Genomic DNA, 20,612 nt, shown 5'->3' with positions numbered 1-20,612 from the left:
CACGGGAGGAGCCCTGGGTCTTGCACACTTCCTGCCCTTCCTGGCCCAGCTGCCCTGGTTTTATTAGAACCAGTTGCAGATGAGTTTCCTACAAATGAAAGGAGCTAATCTCATCAGCCTCTCCCTGTGCAGAGGAAATGCAAACAGCAAGAGCGGAGGCTGGTGAGGCTGGTGAGGCTGGTGAGCCTCTCCCGTGGGTCCCGCCCGAGTCCCCACAACCACCCAAGGGGGCAGTTCTATCTCCATCGCCATGTACAGGAGAGGAACATTCTTGACCACTCCACTGTGTGAAAATTCGAGAGTTCGCCTTTCCCTCACCCTCCTGCCTGGGTCTCAGGCCAGAATCCGAGTTCTAATTAGTACAGTAAGTGGAAACCTCAGTTTCCAGTCAACCAGTATTTTCTAAGCTTCCTGGTGCCCCAGGCCCCAAGTTAACCCATGGTGACACTGATGAGAACACAGTCCCTGTCTTCGGGGGGCCCTTGGCCAGGGAGGGGGCTAGACCCATCCCCACCTGACTGCTGCCCGAGCAGCAGGAGATCTCAGTCCCATCGCCTAAGATCTGGCTTCTCAGGCCAGAGCAGGGAGTAGGGGATGCTGCGGCCTGGTGGGCCTGACGGGGCTTCACCAAGGAGACATGGTATTTGATGGGCTTGGCACAGGGTTCTTCAGCCTCAGCATGGTCATCATTAAAGGCCAAATACTTCTTGTCATGGGGATTGTCCTGTGCTTGTAGGATGTCGGCACCATCCCTGGCTTTGACTACTAACGCACACACCGCCAATTTGTGACAAACAGAAATGTCTCCAGATATTGCCAAATGTCCCTGAGGAGCAAAATTAACCTTAGTTGAGAACCACTGGCTTAGAGGGAAAAGCGGAACTTTTTCTAAGTAGAGAATAAAGAAAGAGCTGTCCAGCTGGAAGGAATAATCTAAATATAGGCAGGTTTAAGGTGGGGCTAAAAGGTAGGCTGTATGATCAGGGGCAATGGCAAGATACGAAACTGGAAAGCGAAGCTTAGGTTAGACTGGGAGAGCCTGGGATATCTCATTAAGACATTTGGACTCTATCCTGGAGACTGTGGGGAGCCACGGGAGGTTATTAAGCAAGGGAGTGAAATGATAAGGCTTACTATTGAAAACCACTCTGGTCTACAGCCATACCTCCCTGAACGAGTCTGATCTCGTCTGATCTCGGAAGCTAAGCAGGGTCGGGCTTTGTCCGTACTTGGATGGGAGACCACCTAGGAAGACTAGGTGCTGTAGGCATTAAAAAAAAAAGAAAAAAAGGAAAGAAAACCACTCTGTTGGTGAGGTGGAGGCAGGGAGAGCAACGGTCCAAGCAGGAGAATACAGGCACATACGCAAATAGGAATGTCACCAGGAAAGATATGTGAGGCGCTACAGGAATTTAGAGGAAAAGATGCTGAAACAATGGTTAAGGGAAGTCCCAGCCAACAGATGTTTTGCATTAAGCCTTGAAGGAGCAGGCCAGGAGGAAAAGGGTCTTCCTTGCTATTGGAGAGGTACAAAAATCAATGAAAGGGGGCTACAGGTCAACCCTGCTAAAATGGAAGGCATCAGCTTCGAGATGCCAAGCTAAAGGACTTTAACTTGGTCCTGGAGCCGCAGGCTCACAGGTCAGAGATGCATGCTCGAAGGACATAACAGTGGTTTGGAAAGATGTGTTGGAGGATGGTGTGCAAGATGGATCATGCATGCACATGCACATCCAACCGCAGTGCTATCACTGCGGAAGACCCCAGGACAAACCACCCACCCTCAATGTTCTTACAGCCGTCTGACCTCAGAGGACTTGGCATGTGCCCAGAGAATGCATCAAGGGCTACCCTACCCAAGTGTCTCCCCATTGGCCTTAGAACAAGCCTTGCAATTTTCTCAGAGCAGGTGTAAATCCCAAAAAGGAGAAATCTGATTTCATGTGGCCAAAAATGGGAATGTGGGTGAATCCAGGTGTTGCATAAACAGAGTTTGGTAGTATCTTTTTTCAGCCCCCTTCTACTGTCTCACTTTGTGCCCTGTGTCTTGTGTTGGTGGGCCCCACGGAAGTCTGGGAGGTCCCATGGCAAACACTCAAGAATGGGGCCGGGACGTCTTCATTGCTGCACGTCCCGCATGCTTGGCTCTGTGCCTGACACAGAAATGATGCTCAAAGAATATGCCTGAGGCCAAGCTGCTGCTTTGCCCATTAGACAGGTTCTGGAACCATCCCATAAACACACCTTAAAAAGACCAGCTTTTTCTGCAAAGCTATGTGAAGAATCAGCACCTTTTTATCCAAAGGGAGAGCTCGGAGCTTTTTTATCTGACCTTCGGAGACCCAGCAGGGCCTGAGGGTTTTGAGAAATGTGCCCACACAGAAGGTGGGAGAGGAGTGTGAACCATCAACAGAGATTAACTGGCAGGAGGAGAAGCTCCCTCCCTATAGCTGGGGCGTGTGCTGGCCCCAGGGACTGACCTTCTCGCAAACAAATATTTGTTGGTTGAATTTTTGCTGCTATGTTCTCCCCCTGTTTAACTGCTACGATGGATGATGTTTAATGATGGCTAGGCACACGGCAAGAAACATCCATGAAGCTGTTCCCACAGCCGGGCTCTGGGCTAAGCTCACAGATCTCATTTCAGCCTCTCAGGTCACCCCTGTTGTTGCTTCTTTTCACAGACAGACAACAGAACCTATGAGGTCCAGACGCTCTGAGGGATTGGAGGCAGCATCCCTCATGCTGTGCTCTGTGGCCCCCCAAAAGCTCAGGGAGGGGGCTCCCCAACACCAGGCCTGGCACATAGGGATGAGGAACCTTCGTCAGAATCACTCTCCTCAATGAGCTCCAGCCCCTTCGGGCACTGCCTGTGCACTTGAATGTATTGGAGCATTTTTTGCTCTCATAATCCCCATTGTACGGATGAAGACGCGAAGGCGCGAAGGCACAGAGGTTACATGTCTTACAGCTGAAAAGCCACACAGCTGACAAGCACCGAAGCTGATAGCAAACACCCTTAGGTAGGAAACCACACAGTAACTGAGGTCGTTTGTACTCAGTGAGTACTTGCCGGTGGCCCGGAAGTGAGGTACATGAACAGAGTATGAGGACCATGGTGCCTGGTCGTGATGAATGTCACCATCACTATCATCATTACAATTGTCACTAAGGCTCAGGAATTATGGGGCAAGGGGGATGTCTTTCTCAAGGCTGACCAAGAGTAAGACAGGCATTGCGGTCAGACGCTCAGGCTGGTGGTCTGTGCTCCAGGCCAAGCCCTTGCTGTGGCCAGCCTGCTCCACCTGAGCGTGCTCACCCTGCCAAGTCCACAGGGCAGCCCTCCCTGCCTCCCCCCCGTGGGAACTCAAGACCATCCCCCACCCCCAGGGTCCAAGGCCTCTTCCCACACGGAGTTGGGCCGGATATCCACCCTCTGTCCTCCCTGGAATAGGCCAAAGGTCAAGGTAACACAGAGACCCAGAGCATGGGCTTGGGAGGTGGATGGGCTGGTTTCCTAATCTCCACTTCCTCATGGGGATGGTGGGGATAAGAACAGACCTACCTCCCCGAGGAGCAGTCCCGAACCTTTTTGGTACCAGGGACTCCCAAGAGAATCTAATGCCTGATGATCTGAGGTGGAGCTGAGGCGGTGATGCTAGCGCTGGGGAGCGGCTGCACGTACAGATGAAGCTTCGCTCACTCACCCACCGTTCGCCTCCTGCTGTGTGGCCCGGTTCCTAACAGGCCGCAGACCGGTACCAATCCACAGTCAGGGAGCTGGGGACCCCTGTCATAGAGTCATCATTTCTTTTCCCATAACCAGGGTGCCGACATGCAGCTCGAGGTCTGACAAGCTCACAAACATGGTGTCCCAAATCCACCTGTGGCCAGGCCTGGGCAGAACAAATCGCTCTTCCGTCAGAGCCAGCACAGGCCATCTCAGTGGGCTACAGGGTTGGGGGCCAACAGTGCTGCCCACCTGGCCAGGTCACCCAGTGGTCATTGCCATGGGCCCAATGGTCATTGCCATGGCCCAGTGCTCATTGCTATGGGCACATAGATTTTTGAGATTCTCCTATGCTGTTACCTGTATTGTTACTGCAATCTTTTCTGTTGCTGAGCAGTATTCCATTGTCAGGATAACCACAGTTGGTTTACCCATTCACTATCGATGGATACTTGGGTTATTTCCAGCATGGGGCTATTATCAATAGAGCCACTGTGCACATTTTCATATGAGTCTTTTGGTGACCTGTGCACTCATTTCTCTTGGCCATCTTTCTAGGAGGGGAATTACTGAATCCATTTCTCCATGTCCTGATATTATTTTATATGTGGCCCACGGGCCACATATGAAAGTCCCAGCGGCTCTGCCCCACTTCCAACCCTTGATACCCTGGCGGGTATGAACTGTACCTCTGCGATTTTGATTCACGTTTCTCCGGTGAGTAATGATGTTTGGTAATATTTTATATGCTTTTGAGACATTCCGTATCTTTCATGGAAGTGCCAGTTCTAAGCTTTTGCCCAGTTTTTAACCCAGTTGTTTGTCTGTTTCCTATTTTTATTGATTTATTTGTATATTCTGGATTTGCTTCCTTTGTCAGACACACATATTCTGAATATTTTTCTCCCAGTCTGTAGATTGTCTTTTCAGTTTCTTAATGATGACTTTTGATGAACAGAAGTTTTAAATTCTGATGAATTCCATTGTACCACCTTTATCTTTTATGGTAGTGTCGTTTGGATCGTGTTGGAGAAAACTTTGCCTGCTCCAAGGTCCTCAGCTCTCTGTGAAACATTTGCTTGGGCTCCAATCTTTTAGCCTCAGCCCTGCAAACTTCACACAGTCAGGAGGTCTCTCTTGTCACTGTATCCAGCCCCCGGCACAGCCCCGGCCCCTCGTGGCGGGTCCCCGGATATGTGACTTGACAGAGTTATTAGGTTCGCCCTTCAAGACCCAGGTGCCCCTCACTGCCTCCCGCCTTGCCACTCAGATAAGAAAAGAAGAAGCCCTTTGATGGAGCTCCCAGGCTCTGAAGGCGAGACTGCAGAGAGGACTTCCAGCTGCCCCGTGATAACCGCCCCTGACAGTTTCCCCAGGGAGTCCACTTTGCAGAAGACATAGGACTCTAGTCATCTCTCAGCCTGGGCCAGACACCAGGGCTTCCCTGGGAGCTCAGATCTTCCCTGGAGGGAAGATCAAAGACCCAGCTCCACTTAAGAGTCAGGAATTTGGGTTGTGGAGATAATTGGGTCATGGGGTGAGTGAGCAGAGAGATAACTGTGGGGAGATTATTGGGTCACTTGAAACCCTAAGTCATTGAGCATGTGGACTCTGCCAGATCCTCACATCCCGGGATCCTGGCTGGACTAGAAATCCCTGGTTTAGAAGACTCAAAGGGAAAGAACTCACCCAGGTGTCTGAAAACCTAAAAGGAAGGACATTGCAAGAAATCCTGAAATCTCCTGTGTTGGAGGTGGGAGTTCATATGGGTCCAATGACTTTGAAAAACAGTGAATGACAGTGTCTACCACAGCTGAGCATAAGTGCTGTTCCCTGCACATGGCAATTCCACTCTTCTATGTATAACCCACAGAAATGCACCCATATATTCACCAAAGGAACATTCTAGAATGTTCATAGTAGTACTAATATTAATAGCCCCAAACTGGAAACCACCCAAATACCAGTCCGCAGCAGGATCAGTAAATAAATTGAGGTGCATTCATGCAATGGAATGCTCTAGAACAATGAAAATGAACATACCACTGCTACACACAACAACACAAATGAATCTCACAAACACAATGCTGAGAGAAAGAAGCCAGACAAAGAAGAGTAGGTGCTTCACGGCTTTATTTGTGTTGATTTCAAAAAACAGGTAAATGAGGCTGTGCTGTTAGAGGTCAAGAGAGGGATTGCCCCTGGGGTGCAGGAAGCAGAAGGGGGCAGAAGGGGGCTGCAGGTGGGGGGTCAAGTTCTGTACTCTGACCAGGCTCTGGTTACTGAACTGTTTTCAGTTTGCGAAACACCACGGAGGCGTCCCTTATCTCTGTGCATTTTCCCACGTGTACATTACGCTGCAGTTGGAGGTTTGTTTTTTCAAAGGGAGGGTCCTGGGCATCAGAAAACCCTGGGCTTACGCCTGGAATCTATCCCTTGGCAAACAACTTTGAGCTCCGCCCCTCTCCTCCCTGCCTGTAAAACGAAAGAGGCGCACTCCGTCTCTGCCAAGCGGGCGATCAAGATGCTGAAAAAAGAAACTGTACTGTGCATGTCCCGCTGCCCCATGGAAACTTCGTCGGAAGCCCGTGGAAGCCAGCACCCGCCAAAAGGAATAAAAATGAAAGAAACGTTATATTAGTTGACAGCGTCCCCCAGTTTTACTTAAGGGCTGAGAAATAAGCATTAAAATAAGGCTCAACAGAACAAAGCTCAAGGTGCGTGGAACAGACTTCCCTTTCAACCCGAAGACAGGCTATTTATTTGAACAAGAACTCGCACGCTCCTCTTTTTATCCCCTTCGGAGAATATTTTACGTCGCCAAGAATTTCATGGCTATTAAAAGCTGTGAAGAAAAATCCTTTTAAAACTGCCTATTTGTAGCAAGAGGCAGGCAGGTTTTCAAAGCGATGAGGATGGCAAGGCTTTAGAAGAGCCTTTTAAAGTTGACAGTCCACAGAACTGACTGAAACTGATCAAATACCCTGACCTGGACCCAGCAATGCTATTTCTGGGTATTTCCCTAACCACAAGAGGGATGTGTGCTCACCAAAAGACACATGCGAGAACATTTGTGCTTGCCCTACCCCAACACCCATCGATGGTGAAATAGAGAAGTCAATCTGAATATAGTCTCACCGTGGAATACTATACAGCGATGAACATGAAATACTGACAGTCACATGCTCACAAACGTAATTATGATCAAAAGAAGCTGGACAAAGACATATACACGCTATCCAGCTCCATGGCCATAAAGCCCCAAATCAAACCAAACTGCTCTGTGGTGATGGCGGTTAGCATAGTGGCTCCTGGGAAAGGATCATTGTGGGACTGAGGCACGGCAGGGACTTTGAGGATGGGGTCATGTTTCATCCCTTTGCCTGGGAGCTGATATCACAGGTGTGCACACTTGGTGATAATCACTGAGTGTTGCACTTATGATGTGGTGTTTTTCTGTATGTGCACTGTATTCTGATACAAAACTAAGTTTAAAGCACGTTTTTTAAAAATGTGGCCTGACTAAACCTTGAATGAAAAGTTAGATCTTCCTGAACCTAAAGAACCCCTTGGAAGGCGAGAGCTGACGTGCCCAGGCTCACACCAGACAATGTGCGCAGAACTGCAGTGGCGGTGTCTCCGGCTTCTCACACCAGCCCTGGGCCCAGGGCCACAGGCCGGAGCAGATCCGTGAATGCCGGCTCAGAGAGGGAATGCCTCTGAGCAGAGCGCTGTGTGAAACCTGTGTCGGGCGCTGAGGGAGGAGGCTGGTTTTGCTGCAGGCCACGGGGGCCCAGAGTCGGGACCCAGAAGCAACTGTCCCAGAGAGTCTTGTTTGAGCCTTGAGGATAGAAGGGAGGCTGTGACCATTTTGTGGCATCCACATTCTCACGGGTACTCTTCAAATGCTCGTCTGGGTGCTGCTGGCGAGAGATTTTGCAGATGTGATTTAAGTCCCTATCAGTTTGTATTAAATTAATCTAAAGGGAGATTATCTCGAGTTGGTCTGGCTTAATCAGTAGGAAGGTCTTTATAAAAGAATGTAGATCTTCCCTGAAGGAGAGACTTCAAACAGTTGCAGGATCTTTGGTTGCTCTCCATTATCTCTGGATCCTCCTTCCTTCATGTCCGCCACCTGGGCACAAGCTTCACCCAGGCCACCGGCACTGGCCGGCTTGTCATCGCCAGTCCTGACTGCCTACCCTACAGTCATTGGACAGTGCCTTGGGATGGATTTATCCATCTATCTATCTCTCTATTCATCCATCCATCTATATAACTATCCGTCTGTCTATCTGTACCTATATGTGTATGTATATTTATAACTATATCTGTAGTTCCTTCTGCTTCTGCTTCTCTAGTTAAACCCTGACAGAGATGTTTCTTTTCCCGCATCTGAGGGGCGCTAGATAGAGTGTGGTGGTGAAGTACCCACATTTCCTCCTACTACTTATTAGGTAATAATTCTAGACAGGTTAGAATTATCAGGGTCCTCACCTACCAAGAAGAGATAATAACAAAGCACCTTCCTCACAGAGTTATTGTGAGAATTGAATAAGTTAGTATATTTAAAGAAGAATGCCCACATAAAATTAGTACTTTATAAGTATGAACTATGATTTCCTACAAAATGGAATGGATTATAGAAAGGCAATATGGGGGCATTTCTCCCTCCACATCAGAGTGGTCACTGGGCTAGATCTGTGTGCCCAAATTTAGGTCATTCGAGTAAAACTGTCATTACTTGTACTGGTTCTGCATGCCACTTGTATCTTTTGCTTACTTAATATGTTTCTTTCAATCAACTTTTTGTAACTTAAAATTGAATTAAGAAGGGAAGCTGCATGTCACCAAGATAAAGGAAAAATCAGTCTCACTTTCCACAATTGGAAGGAAGCCATAAAAATCAACACAGTGCTCCATCCCTGTCCAGAATTTCAAAGCTCAGAAGCTCTGAAAAGAACATGGGTTTTTTTTTTTTGTCGTTTTTTGCTTTCTTTTGTTTTGTAAATTTGGTGCAAATTCATTTGATGGCAGACCTGACCTGATCTGACTGGAGGCTAATAGGGCTATTTATTCCACTTAGCATGAAAAATCATGTTTCACTGAAAAAAACAGAGATATAAAAGAATAGAACCCACTAAAGATGTCAAATAAATCACCATATAAACACCATATTGCTTTCCTAAAATCCAAAAGAAATATGGATTTAAAAATACATCTGGCACAAAATTTTGGCTAAGAGAAGGTACTGAAAAAAACATTCATTGTAAAAACAAAGTTATAAGTGAATAGATGAACACTCAAACACTCCACAAACACAGGGGATGGGGGAAAGACTTAGGCTCCTATAAAATTCCAGATTCAGATGTCAACTGGCCTGGATGTCCCAGCTGGCCCTCTTACATGGCGAGTAGTGATGCTGGCAGTCATCTGGGAGTTCAGCGGGGCTGTGGGTGGGGGCACCCAAGGTAGCCTTTCCAGCAGGACAGCCTTGGGAGAGAAGGTGGAAAAGGCACACTGTTTTAACCACCAGGCCTAGAAGGGCTCATGTCACTTCCGCTGGACATCTTATATGATGACTGGCTTCCCCCAAATTGAGCATCCTGATAGAGCCAGGTAGAAGCTGCTAGCTCTTCTGTCCTCACTTCAGAAGTCATGCTGACTCGTTTCCGCTAACTCTCTTGGCCAAGTGATCATGGACGCAAGAGGTGGAGACATAGATCCCACCTGACAGCCAGAGGAGAATGAAAGAAGGTGGCGGTCATGTTCTAAACGTGCCATATTTTATAAGCTTTAGTGTTGGCTGAATTTGTGCAAACATGTGCTTCTTTTCTAATTGAAGAAGAAGGCATTTGCATATCTGTTTTCTTTGCAGCATGGGTTATAGAATCCAAAGATCCCAATTCCATCATCTACTAAGGATGTGGGGCAGGGTGAGTCGCTGGGCCCGCAGAGTGTCCTTCCCAACTTTGACGCGTGCGCCACAATTGATGTGACTGCTTTTGTACAACACTGACAGTTTTATTGCATCTACGTCAGTTACACTTATGCTCCCACTGGAAGCTGAAATGCTGGCTGGAGGGAGAGACCCCCCCACACACAAAGCCCCTTGCCACGGAATGATGATCCTTTAGGAATCTTGCTCTGGCCCTGCCCAGTTCTTCCCCACCACACACCACCCCCCAGCTCCCTCCAGACTCCTGCATACTGGGAAGTCCAGAAGCCTCCAGCATCCTCCATCCTTTCTTGTGCCAAACGAGGACCCCGAGGGAGAGAAATGCCTCAAGGCCGAGGGAAGATGGTCATCATGGCATTTGGCGGCCAGCAGTCCCTCTGAGACTCCATAAGGACAATGCTGAGCAAAAACGGCTTCGGAGTTCTAGGTGGTTTCCACAACTCGGAACTTATAACCTTATTTTCTTTTTTTCCCATGTAGAGAAAACGCCTCGGCTCCTGGCCAGCCTCTGACCAGCAGCTTCTATTTACCCACAAGTGGAGAAGAAGGGCCGGCTGGAGACAAGAAGGGGGTGCTGAATCATGGGGAGCAGGAACAGGAAGCCCAGGAACTTTCCTCCTTTCCGGGCCATGAGAAAGCTCTGCGGGGGATGTCAGGCCAGTTGGGAGAGGCCTGGACGTTTTCACAGAGGCAACACTCACTAGGTTCCCATGACCTGGGAGTGCAGCACTTTAGGGCAGAGGTGGATCAGTCGGTCCCTCCCCCAGGACTGTATTAGTCAGTGTGCCAGCTGCTGTAACAAATAGGCTCTGAAATTTCAGTGGCATCACACAAAGTTCACTTTTCACTCTGGACATAATCCAGGGGCTAGTCAGCAGGAGCCCTGCTCCGCACACTCACTTAGGGACCTAGGGTCCTTCTGTGCCTCCAGGGTGTCCAATCTCTTCTCTCAGATTCTCTCTGTCCAACCAGCGAACAGAGAAGGGAGAGAAGGTGGAAAAGGTACACCTTTTTAACCACCAGGCCTAGAAAGGCTCACGTCACTTCTGCTTTCATTCCTTTGGCAAGAACAAAACACCTAGTCCCACCTAGATGTGGGAGCTGAGGCGTGCCATCCTCCTCTGCCCAGGAAGGAGAGTACCGTATCATGAGCCAACCATGAGTGCCATAGGACTCAGCTGAACACAACACTCAGTCAGCAGCAATACTGCTGTGAACTCATCCAGATGAGTGTCTCAAGGACTTTGGAGGAGCAGCTTGCAACTTTGAGGTCCCGAGACTGCAATTTCAAAGACTCATGTCTCTGTGAAGTGTAAACTGAAGGAGAATACTCTCTTCAGCCCATTACATCCAACAACGACCTCCTTATCTGAGAACTTACTCCTTGCCCTGCAGAAACGCCTCCCAGATTCTCCGGTGGCCTCAGGAAACAGTGAGCTCTTACTGTAGTAACATCTAGATTATAGGCAAGGGCTTTTTAAAGTGAAAACTGCTGTGCATGTATGATTCTATTCTCGCTGAGTAATCTTGACATTCAATTTCATGCAAATCAGGAATGGTTCTCTTGTGTAGTCAACAGCCTGCACAACTGTGCCCAGCCACTCTTGTAAATTCCATCATCTGCTCACCTTTGAAGTGGAAATGTCTTGAGCTAGCCCCAGACCCAATCACAGAATCACAGTGGAAAGGAATTGAGGTCATCTAGTCTGATGGTTTTGAAATCCCCACCTCCTCTTCCTCTCTCCGATACCCCAAATTCACTGGTCCAGTTCAAACTCCTCAATTTGGGATTGGGAACCTAAGGTTACAGATGGAGCTGGTGGGACTTTCCCAAGGTCACGGGGCCCTTTTATTTGTCAAGATTAGAACAGCAGATCAGCTTCAAACTTCAGTTTAGCCATCTAGACTAGTGCTGCCAAATATATATATTACGTGAGCCATGTGTGTAATTTTAAACTTTCTAGTTGCCATGTTTTTTAAAAGTAAGAAATAAAAAATATAACGAGGCAATGGGCATTAATTTTAATAATATGTTTTTACCCAATATACCCGAAATATCAACATGACATGTATTACATATTTTATTTCACGCTAAGTTTTTAAAATCTGGTGTGTATTTTACCCTCACACATCATAATGTGGATGCTAAATTTTCACTGGAACTACTCGATCTGTATTCCGCGTTCATAAAATGTACAGTTGAAAAGGTCGATTTACCTACTAAATTGGAAAAAACATGCTTTAGAGTTTCCTTAATAGCTGACTTGAGTATTCGTTTTCAAGTTAACATTAATTAAAGTGAAATAAGATTAAAAATGCAGTCCCCGGGTCGCACGGGCCACATTTCAAGTGCCCCGCGACCGCACTTGGCTCGTAGAGGCCGTGCGGAGCAGTGCGGCTCTGGAACTTGGGCCAAATCGACAATGACCCCTGGGACCCTTCATTACAGGGAAAATCTGTGAGAATTACTTCTTCCCCAGGCCCGTTTGAGAAAGTAACAATCGTACTGGGAAAATAACAGAGGCACTGAGACTGCTCATTATTCTTATTTTTCTGCGGTTGTGCCTCTGGGTTCCCAGGACTCTTGTCTGACAAATGGCAGCGTTGTGTCGTTCCCCAGACTCCCACAAGGAAGGCGGCCTGAATCTTCCACAAGAACAGGCCCAGGTGGCCATCAGTGCCTGGGGACAACCTGGACAGGTCCTGGACGGTTGTCTGTGTATGGAAGACTGTAGGGGGAACACATGGCTTTTGAGCATAGCCAGCGCCTTGAGACCTGAAGGTCAATAGGCCGCATGGCCATGGAGTCTGGATGCAATTATGGCCCACTCGAAGGATGGGGCTCCAGGTCACCCGCTGGGTTCGTTTTCTAGGGCTGCCACACAAGTACCACAAACTGAGGGGCTTAAAACAACAAAACTGTATTCTCTCACAGTTCTGGAGGGCATGAGTTTGAGATGAGCACGGAGGTAGGTTTGATGCCTTTTCAGAGGCTCCGAGGGAGAAACTTTTCTGCCTCTTCCAGCTTCTGGGGTTGCTGGCTATCCTCGGCGTTCCCGGGCTTGTAGACACACCACTCCAAGCTCTGCCTCTGTCTTTACATGGCCTTTCCCTGTGTGTCCATGTCCAACTGTCCCTCTTCTTGGAAGAACACCGGTCAGATCGGATTTAGGAGACTCTCCACTCCAGTCCAAGCTCATCCTAACTTCATGACGTCTATAAAAACCCCAGTTACCAAAAAGGTCTCATTCACAGGTACTGGGGGTTAGGATTTGAACATATCTTTTTGGGGGGGAGTGGGAAGAGCAGTGGACCCAAGCCACGGTAGCACTTTACAGTCATCTATCCATTGAACTTCAGTCCACCCTGGGATGTTACTGCCCCTGGGATTCCTATTTCACAGACAGGAAACGAAGACCTAGGGCACTGGGGACCCAGCTTGTCAATGACAGTCCCAGGACTCAAAGCTAGTCCTTGCCTAGAGCCCGCTTGCTCTGGCACTTCCTGGGACTTCCTGGGACTCTCTCAGGCTCTTCCAGCTCAGAAACTAGGACACTTGTCTCATAGGATGATCCATAAAACAGAGGTTCTGGTTCAAACCTCCCCTGTTCAATGATCCAGATTCACAGTTCTGATGGATTACGAGTGCTTTTCCACAGAATTGACCAAGATTCTGGAAAAGTAGATGTTTATCTACTCCTTCCAACCTCAGCCAACATAGGACATGATATGGAAAACTCCAGATGCATCATGTGAAATGAGATTCCCCCTAATTAGCTAATGAGAGGAAGGCCAGGGACAGCTGTCCTTCCTCTGCCGAGGGCACGCCCCCACCTTCTGACGCCCCTTCCCCCAGTCTCAGCTTACAGCACCTACCTGATCCACACACAACTCAGCCCTCTGCCAAGCGACAAAGAGAGGCAGGTGTAGAAATTACCCCAGAAGAACAAAACCGCACTCAGCGAGTCCTTTGAGCCCAGAGCAGGCACATAGGAAGCCACATGGTCACTGCACCCATGAGGGAAGATGAAGAGGCAGGAAGGCCTTTGCAAATGTCCACAGGATCCCTCCTTGCAACTGGCCAGGTGGGCCGTGGGGACACAGGGCCATCAGGAGTGACTCTGCTGCCAGGTCCCATCCTCCAGGCAGAGAGGTCAGAGCAGAGGCAGACTGCCCCCAGAGAAGCCGGAGGCCCTGGACGGTTCCTCAGCAACCTGAAAGCTCTCCTCAAGAGACAGCGGGTGGAAGCCTCCTCTGAATGCACCCACAGCCTGGGCTTGGGGAGGTCAGGCTTGGATCGCAGCTCCCGTGCCCGCTGGAGCGCGGCCATTTTCCTGCCTCTCATTAGGGGAGCGCTGTGCCTCCAGAACACCAGACAAGCCTGGCATTTTCTGTTTGACCTAATAAAGCCTGGCTAAATGGCCCTGCTCTCATTCCTGGAGAAATGAGGCCTGCTCCAATTACTCCCATAAGAAAAGCCTCTTAGAAAATGTCGGAGTGAGGAAAAAGGAAGGCTCTTCCTGCCTGTATGGGAGTGGGGCTCAGAAATCCCAGGCGCCTTCTCCAAACAGCCCCTGAGAAGAGCCTGTGTGCAGTGTGGGCACTCTGGGGGAAGGCGGGGCCTCGCCGGCCTCCCAAAGGCAGTGTTTTCCTCCCACAGGATAGGGGGCTCTTGTCTCCCAAATTGGCAGGTGAAATTGAGCATTAAGGAAAAGCTGGCCTGGCCAGGTCAGGGTGGAGGTGGAAAGAATTTGGCTTTGGTAGGAAATATAGTGGAGAGACAGAGAGATGGAGAGAGACAGAGAAAGGGGAGGGGTGGGTTGGACACCTTTCACAAGGTGCTAGGTTTCCCTAAATTAACAGATTATAGCCTGTAGGACTCGGCCTGAGACTATCCAGTCTGGGTTTGGAAAACATGGCGGGATTGATTTGGTTGCCTCTGAGAAGCATTCACTTCCTCTCCTCCCCCGCCACCTCCATGAGAAGAGAAAAACTCACCTTCCATCAAGGGACTTCAGAAATTGTCCAGTTGGCCACCCCAGGAGGCCGACTCCTGGCTTGCAGGAGGCTTGCAGGAAGGCCTCTTGGGAAGGCAAAGGAAGGGAAGGAGGCAGGCCTGGCGGTGGGAGAAGCTGGGTTGGGCTATCATCTTAGGAGAAGCCTCAGCTGCACCTTGGGTTATGACCCTTCAGAAAGTCCCCTGCTAGAGCAAGAGTTCCGGGCCTTTAAACCCCTGCATTGATCAGTCATTGGAAGTGCGGTGCCCCACACTATGCTAAAGCGTTATAAAGTTATGCACAGCAACTATACACATTGGTGTAAGAATTAGCTGAGAGCTGCAATTATATCAAATTTTATTAAACATCATATTTTTATTAAATTTATTGGGGTACCTTGGTTAATACAATTATATAGGTTTCAAGTGTATAATGCAATAATATATCACCTGTTTATTGCAATGTGTTAACAGAATATCTTTTAATGAGCTTATTCATAATTTTTTTTTAAAGATAAAGGTCCAATTTGCTCTGAAATGTCAGTCTATTTTAAGCAAATTCGCTTTTTCAGTACGGGGCTTGCATGCCCTTACTTCACTGCAGCAGGCATTGCTAATCAATCGCAGAGCACACCGGCTCCCTCCAATCCACTTTCCTTCCAGCATGATGATGCTCTCTCTGACTGAAGCGCCCTTCCCCTCTCTTCCCCTGGCTATGCCTCGGTTTAAATTTTCTTCCAAAGCTCCTCTCCTGGCCATTGCCAAGCTGCGTCAGCTGTTTCTTCTCCAGGCCCTATCACACCACACTGCATGTGTCTGCCTTCTGGTCTGTCTCTCCCACCACGCATGAGCTTCGTGAGGGTGCAGGTTGACGTCTGATTCGCCACGACCCTCGAGAGCCTGGCACAAAGCCTGGCACGTGGCAAGAGCTCGTGGTGAGCATTGCAGAGGTATTCCTGATATCCTTTCCATCTGCCTCTTTGTGATTTACACGTAGGTATGAAGGAAGGCCTGATCCAACCCCAAGGTTCAAGTATGAATTCTTATCAAAGAGATCAGCCCAGCTAAGTCAGACCTAAACCAACCAGAATACGTTATTCCTTCGGCCAGAGAGATTGGACCAGGAATAGGCAAGCGATTCATCTGGGGCCAATGAGATGTGATGGGGAGCCTGCTGGAGGCTTCTGAGAAAGAAGAGGCCTCTCCTAGGGACCAACTGTCTCTCCTTATAAATGGGGTAGTGTGTGGAGGTGACACCTGGAACTCCTGGAGCCCTTTTGGAACCTAGAAGGAAACCGACCTGAGAATGAGCTAACACACCAGAAGGAAAGAAACCAGGTCCTTAATGATACCATAGAGTGCTAAACAAACCAACACCGATGCCCGCCCCATCTCCAGAACATTCCTTACATGCAGTCAATCATTTCTTGTGTCAGTCAAAACAATTGGGCTCAGCCCATGGTTCCCACCTCTCTAACTCGGCCACTCAAAGTCGCCTTGCTTCCTGGTCCTGGAATCCACATGTCTTGGAAACACAGCCAGGGTTCGAATCCCAGCCCCAGCACTTCCTCACCATGGTGCCTTGGGCAAGTCACATCACCAACCTGAGTCTCGGTTTCTTCGGACATAAAATGCGGTTACTGGAAGTCTTCTGAATGGGGCGTCAGGCATTACTTCTCTTTTCGCACTGCCTCCCTGGGCCCTCACTCCACCCAGCCACAGCTGATCGTCACGAGGAGAATGGATGTCCTCAGACACTCAAGCAAGGAGAGATTGCACCAAGGACCAGGGCTTCTGGGTGCTGGCTCTTTCTGGAACCCATAGGTGTATTTTTCATAAGCATTGACATTGTACTTACTCAGCGCTAGGCTCTGTTCTATGTGCTTTGCAAATATGAACTTGTGTATCATTAACAACTCTACGAAGTGGGTACTGTGGCGATACCCATTTACAAGGGAGAAAACCAAGGCTCAGAGAGGTTAAGAACTTGCCTGATGTCACAGAGGCAGTAGGTGGTGGAGCCTCCAGAGGCCCATGGCCCCAGTTGGAATGCGTAGCCACTTCTCATGTCATACTAATGTGTGCATTTGCCATATCTAGACACTTTACATGAAATAGCTCATTTGATCTTCATAGCAACCCATGAAATAAGCATCATCATCACCCCCATTTTACAGACAGCAAAGCCATCTCTGAGAGAGAGAAAATACTCCATTTATGCCTGGACGAATGAATGAATGAATGAATGAATGAGTAAATGAATGAATGATGGCAGGCTGGACCTGTTGAATGGCCTTGGATTGATCCCTGCGTTCCTGGCCAAGCATCGACTCAGGAAGTCCCAGTTGCCCCCGGAGTGTGCTCTTGGGACGAGAGCTTCATCCTGTCTGAGAGCTCTGAGAGAGGCTCTGGGCACAGAGTTCCCAGTAGCTTCAAAGGGAGCCCAGAGCCAGCTGGGCTCCCAGGGGACAAGGACAGCGGGAAAGCTGGCCTGGTCCCTGCCGCTGTGGACTCAGCCCCGCTGTCAGACGTCAGAAGCGTCAGGCAGCTTTGGTCTCAGGCCTCCGCTGATGGGACCAGGGCAGCGTGGAGCCAGGCGCTTCTGGGAACCGTGCTGGCATTTCCTGGTTTTGTCAACGCTGCTGAAGTGCCCCAGAAACCACATGCAGAACAAAGTCTCCAGGGTGCAGCCTGGAAGGCGAGAGGATTAGAGAGGGGAGAGGAGCCGGGGCCACTGGGCGAGCCGCCTCCAGGCCTGGGAACTTCTGTCAGCTGCACCAGGGACCTCGCACTACGAAACTCACACCACTAGGCGGCAGGGCTGTCATGTACTGAGCGTGGGCTTGTCAGCCAGGTGTGCAGGCCAGGTGTGCTCCAGGTATGCCGAGCACTGCCCGGCCTGCTCTCAGCCATCCTCAGTTTCCCCCTCCCCCAGGTAGGGACCTCTGCTGTCCCCGTTTTACAGTAAGATAAACAAGGTTTGGGACAGTGCTGTACCTAGCAAGTGATGAGGCCGGGTTTGGACAAGCCCATTTCGTCCCAAGGTCTGCACCTGGAATTTGCTCGCTTATCTGTTTACTTTCATGGATAACATGGTTCAAATACAAGAAAGCAGGGAAGGTATTCATGGAGAGTCCTGGCATCCCTAACAGACAAGGAAACTGAGGACTAGAGAGAGGGAAGTGACTATCCCAAGGGCTCCGCCCCCGATACCCTGTGACAAGCATCACACAGTCTGGAATCAGAGTCCTTTGTAACCCATGGAGGTGGAGGTCACCTAAGGCCATCGGGGCCATCTCAGACACCAGCCCTCTGCTTGAGCTGAGGCTGCAGACCCGAGCCATCGCAGCCCCCGAGCCTTGCTGCCGCCCAGGACTTGCTCGGGTGGGACCCTGAGAAGAGGCTTCCAGGATGAAGGGATGGTTCTCAGGATGAGAGAAAGGGCTCCCCTAAGGAATGCACACTCCTGTGTACACAGCCCCCAGATGGGACCGAGCACACTCACACACACATTCACTGTGCACCCACAACACAGGTTCCCACCAGCTACCCCAGGCAGGGCAGAATAAGAGTCCTGGGAGGGTCAGGGGACAGTCTCAGATGGGCTGCTTAACCTTCAGACAGGGAGCCCCCTCCCCTCCTTCAGGGCTGCCCCGTCCTGGTGCTCCCGGAGGCCGGCTGTCAGTCTCTGTCTCCCTCTGTTTCTCTCCTTCTCCCTCTGTCTAGGTCTCTCTCTGACACCGTCTGCAGTGTCTTCGCACCTCTGTGAGTGCAGCTGTCTCTCCACCTGCTCCCGATCACCTCCAGCTCTACTGTCTGCGTTGTGTCTTTCTCATGTTCGTTCTCTCTCTCTCTCTCTCTCTCTCTCTCTCTCTCTCTCTCTCTCTCCCCTTTGCCCCTCCCTCTCTCCACCATCCTTTCACATAGACATTCCAGGACAATCCTCTAGTAAGTCCAACAACTGATGCACTTTGGAACCTGGTCTTTTGTGGCCCTCGGGACCAGGAAGGGGCCAGGAGGCAGGAGCAGGCTCTGGATGGGAGGCTTCTGCGGGGATTTGCAGGAAGGCGAGAAGCAGAAGGCAGCTGAGCTCTTCTCCCCCATCTTCCGCATGGGGTGGGGGAGCCTCCTACCTGGGGTTTGCATCCTATCAGGGGCCTCTCGCCCACCAGACTTCCCCCAGGCTGGGGCTCCGGGAGCAGCATTCTTAAGCTACCCTGGAATGTGTGGAGGGACCCGCTCCGCTCTCCTGGAGATAAATGATGCCTAGGCAAGACCTGAGTTTTTAAAATGTAGACAGCTCCCAAACCTGCTCGCCTTTCTTCCAGATAGTGGCCTTCATCCACATCCCAAATCCTGAAACTCCTGAAGGGACAGGCAGAGGCTACAAAGAACCCAGGTCTCCTCTTGGCTGGGTGTATAACCGGTCGTGTCTGCTCGGAAGAGGGCTCGGCACAGCTCTCAGGCCTGGCCTCCTGAGAGAAGACCAGCGGGGGAAAGGGCCGAGAGCTGCGAGTCCAAGTGAGAAGACAGAGAGAGAGGCAGCAACGGAGAAAGGGAGGCAGTGAGAGACGGTCGGAGGAGCCAACAGAGAGCGACCGGGGCAGCCCGGAGGAGCCTGGGAAGAAGGGGCACGGGCTCACGCTGGGGGCACAGCAAGGTGGCGGACGTGGAGGCCGCTCCCGCTGTGCTCGGCGGCCTTGCGGCCACAAGGGCACAACAAGCTGGTGTGTGACTGCCACTTCTGGAATATTCCAAAACAGCAAACAGAAACGCCTCTTATTCCTCGTCTTCACCAGGGGTGCAAAGACCCTCACAGCAGAGGGGTCTGGAGACAGACATGGCTGAGCCGACGGTTACCCAAACTTCCGGCCGTGCGGTCCACTCTCACGGGTTTTGCCATGTCACCACATCTGCCTTAAGAGATGTAGGTGGATGTGGTTCCATAATGTAGTGGTTAGCACATCTGCTTTACACGCAGAAGGTCTGGGTTCACGCCTCAGTGGAGCCACGGTCCATGGTCTACAGCCATGCCACTGTGAACAAACCCTATGTCTGATCTCGGAAGCTAAGCAGGGTCGGGCCTGGTTAGTACTTGGATGGGAGACCACCTAGGAAGACCAGGTGCTGTAGGTGTATAAATAGAAAGAAAGAAAGAAAGAGAGAGAGAGAGAGAGAGAGAGAGAGAGAGAGAGAGTAAAAAAAGAAAGAAAGAAAGAAAGAAAGAAAGAAAGAAAGAGAAGTAGAGCATGGTGGTCTGGAGCTGGGCAGCTGGGGTTCAAATCCCCACTCCACCACTGACTGGCTCTGTGACCCGGGGCAGGTGGGTTAACCGCGCTGTGCCTTTGTTTCCTCATCTAAAGAGAAGGATAATGGTTTATATCGCGGGGTTGTCTTGAGAATCACGGGAGTCAGCACCGAGGAGCTCTGCTGGTGCGCTGCCCGCCAAGCTGCTCTGAGAACTGCGATCTTCCTGCCAAACACACGGAACTCAAGTCGAAAAGTGAAGATGCATGAGACGAGCCCAAACTGAGGGACGTTCTACAACATAACCGGCCCGCACTCTGCAAAAGTGTCGAGGGTGGAGAGTCACCGAACAGCTGAGCCGCCATCTGCTCTGCGACATGGCGGCTCAGTGCAATGTGGGGTCCTAAACGGGAGCCTTTTCCTGGAAAAAGAATCCGTGGGACAACAGGCGAGACCTGAGCAGGGTCTGAGGAACAGATGGCAGTGATGTATCGGTGCGAGCTTCCGATTTTCCAGCTTTTTTCCTAACTCTGTAGGAGACCGTCCTGCGCGCAGGACACTTACACTCAGGTAGTCACAGTGATGGGATGTCAGGTTGGCGTCTTATACTCAACAGGCTCAGTTGCTTTACGCTGACAGCTGTTCTGTAAGTTTGAGATTATTTCTATATGTTTAATATG

General features: G+C 50.1%; 2 pseudogenes; both read left to right on the top strand.

Moving 5' to 3' along the window:
* The first annotated feature begins 1,151 nt into the window (after nt 1-1,151).
* On the top strand, nt 1,152-1,270 carry LOC118611623 (annotated as a pseudogene).
* An 18,435-nt stretch (nt 1,271-19,705) lies between these two features.
* Nucleotides 19,706-19,821, top strand: LOC118611851 (annotated as a pseudogene).
* The last annotated feature ends 791 nt before the right edge of the window (nt 19,822-20,612 follow it).

Source organism: Rousettus aegyptiacus, unplaced genomic scaffold (assembly GCF_014176215.1).
Source record: "Rousettus aegyptiacus isolate mRouAeg1 unplaced genomic scaffold, mRouAeg1.p scaffold_m13_p_14, whole genome shotgun sequence".
Lineage (NCBI taxonomy): Eukaryota > Metazoa > Chordata > Mammalia > Chiroptera > Pteropodidae > Rousettus > Rousettus aegyptiacus.
Note: the sequence above shows the minus strand (reverse complement) of the source record. Positions and strands in the feature narration are given on the sequence as shown.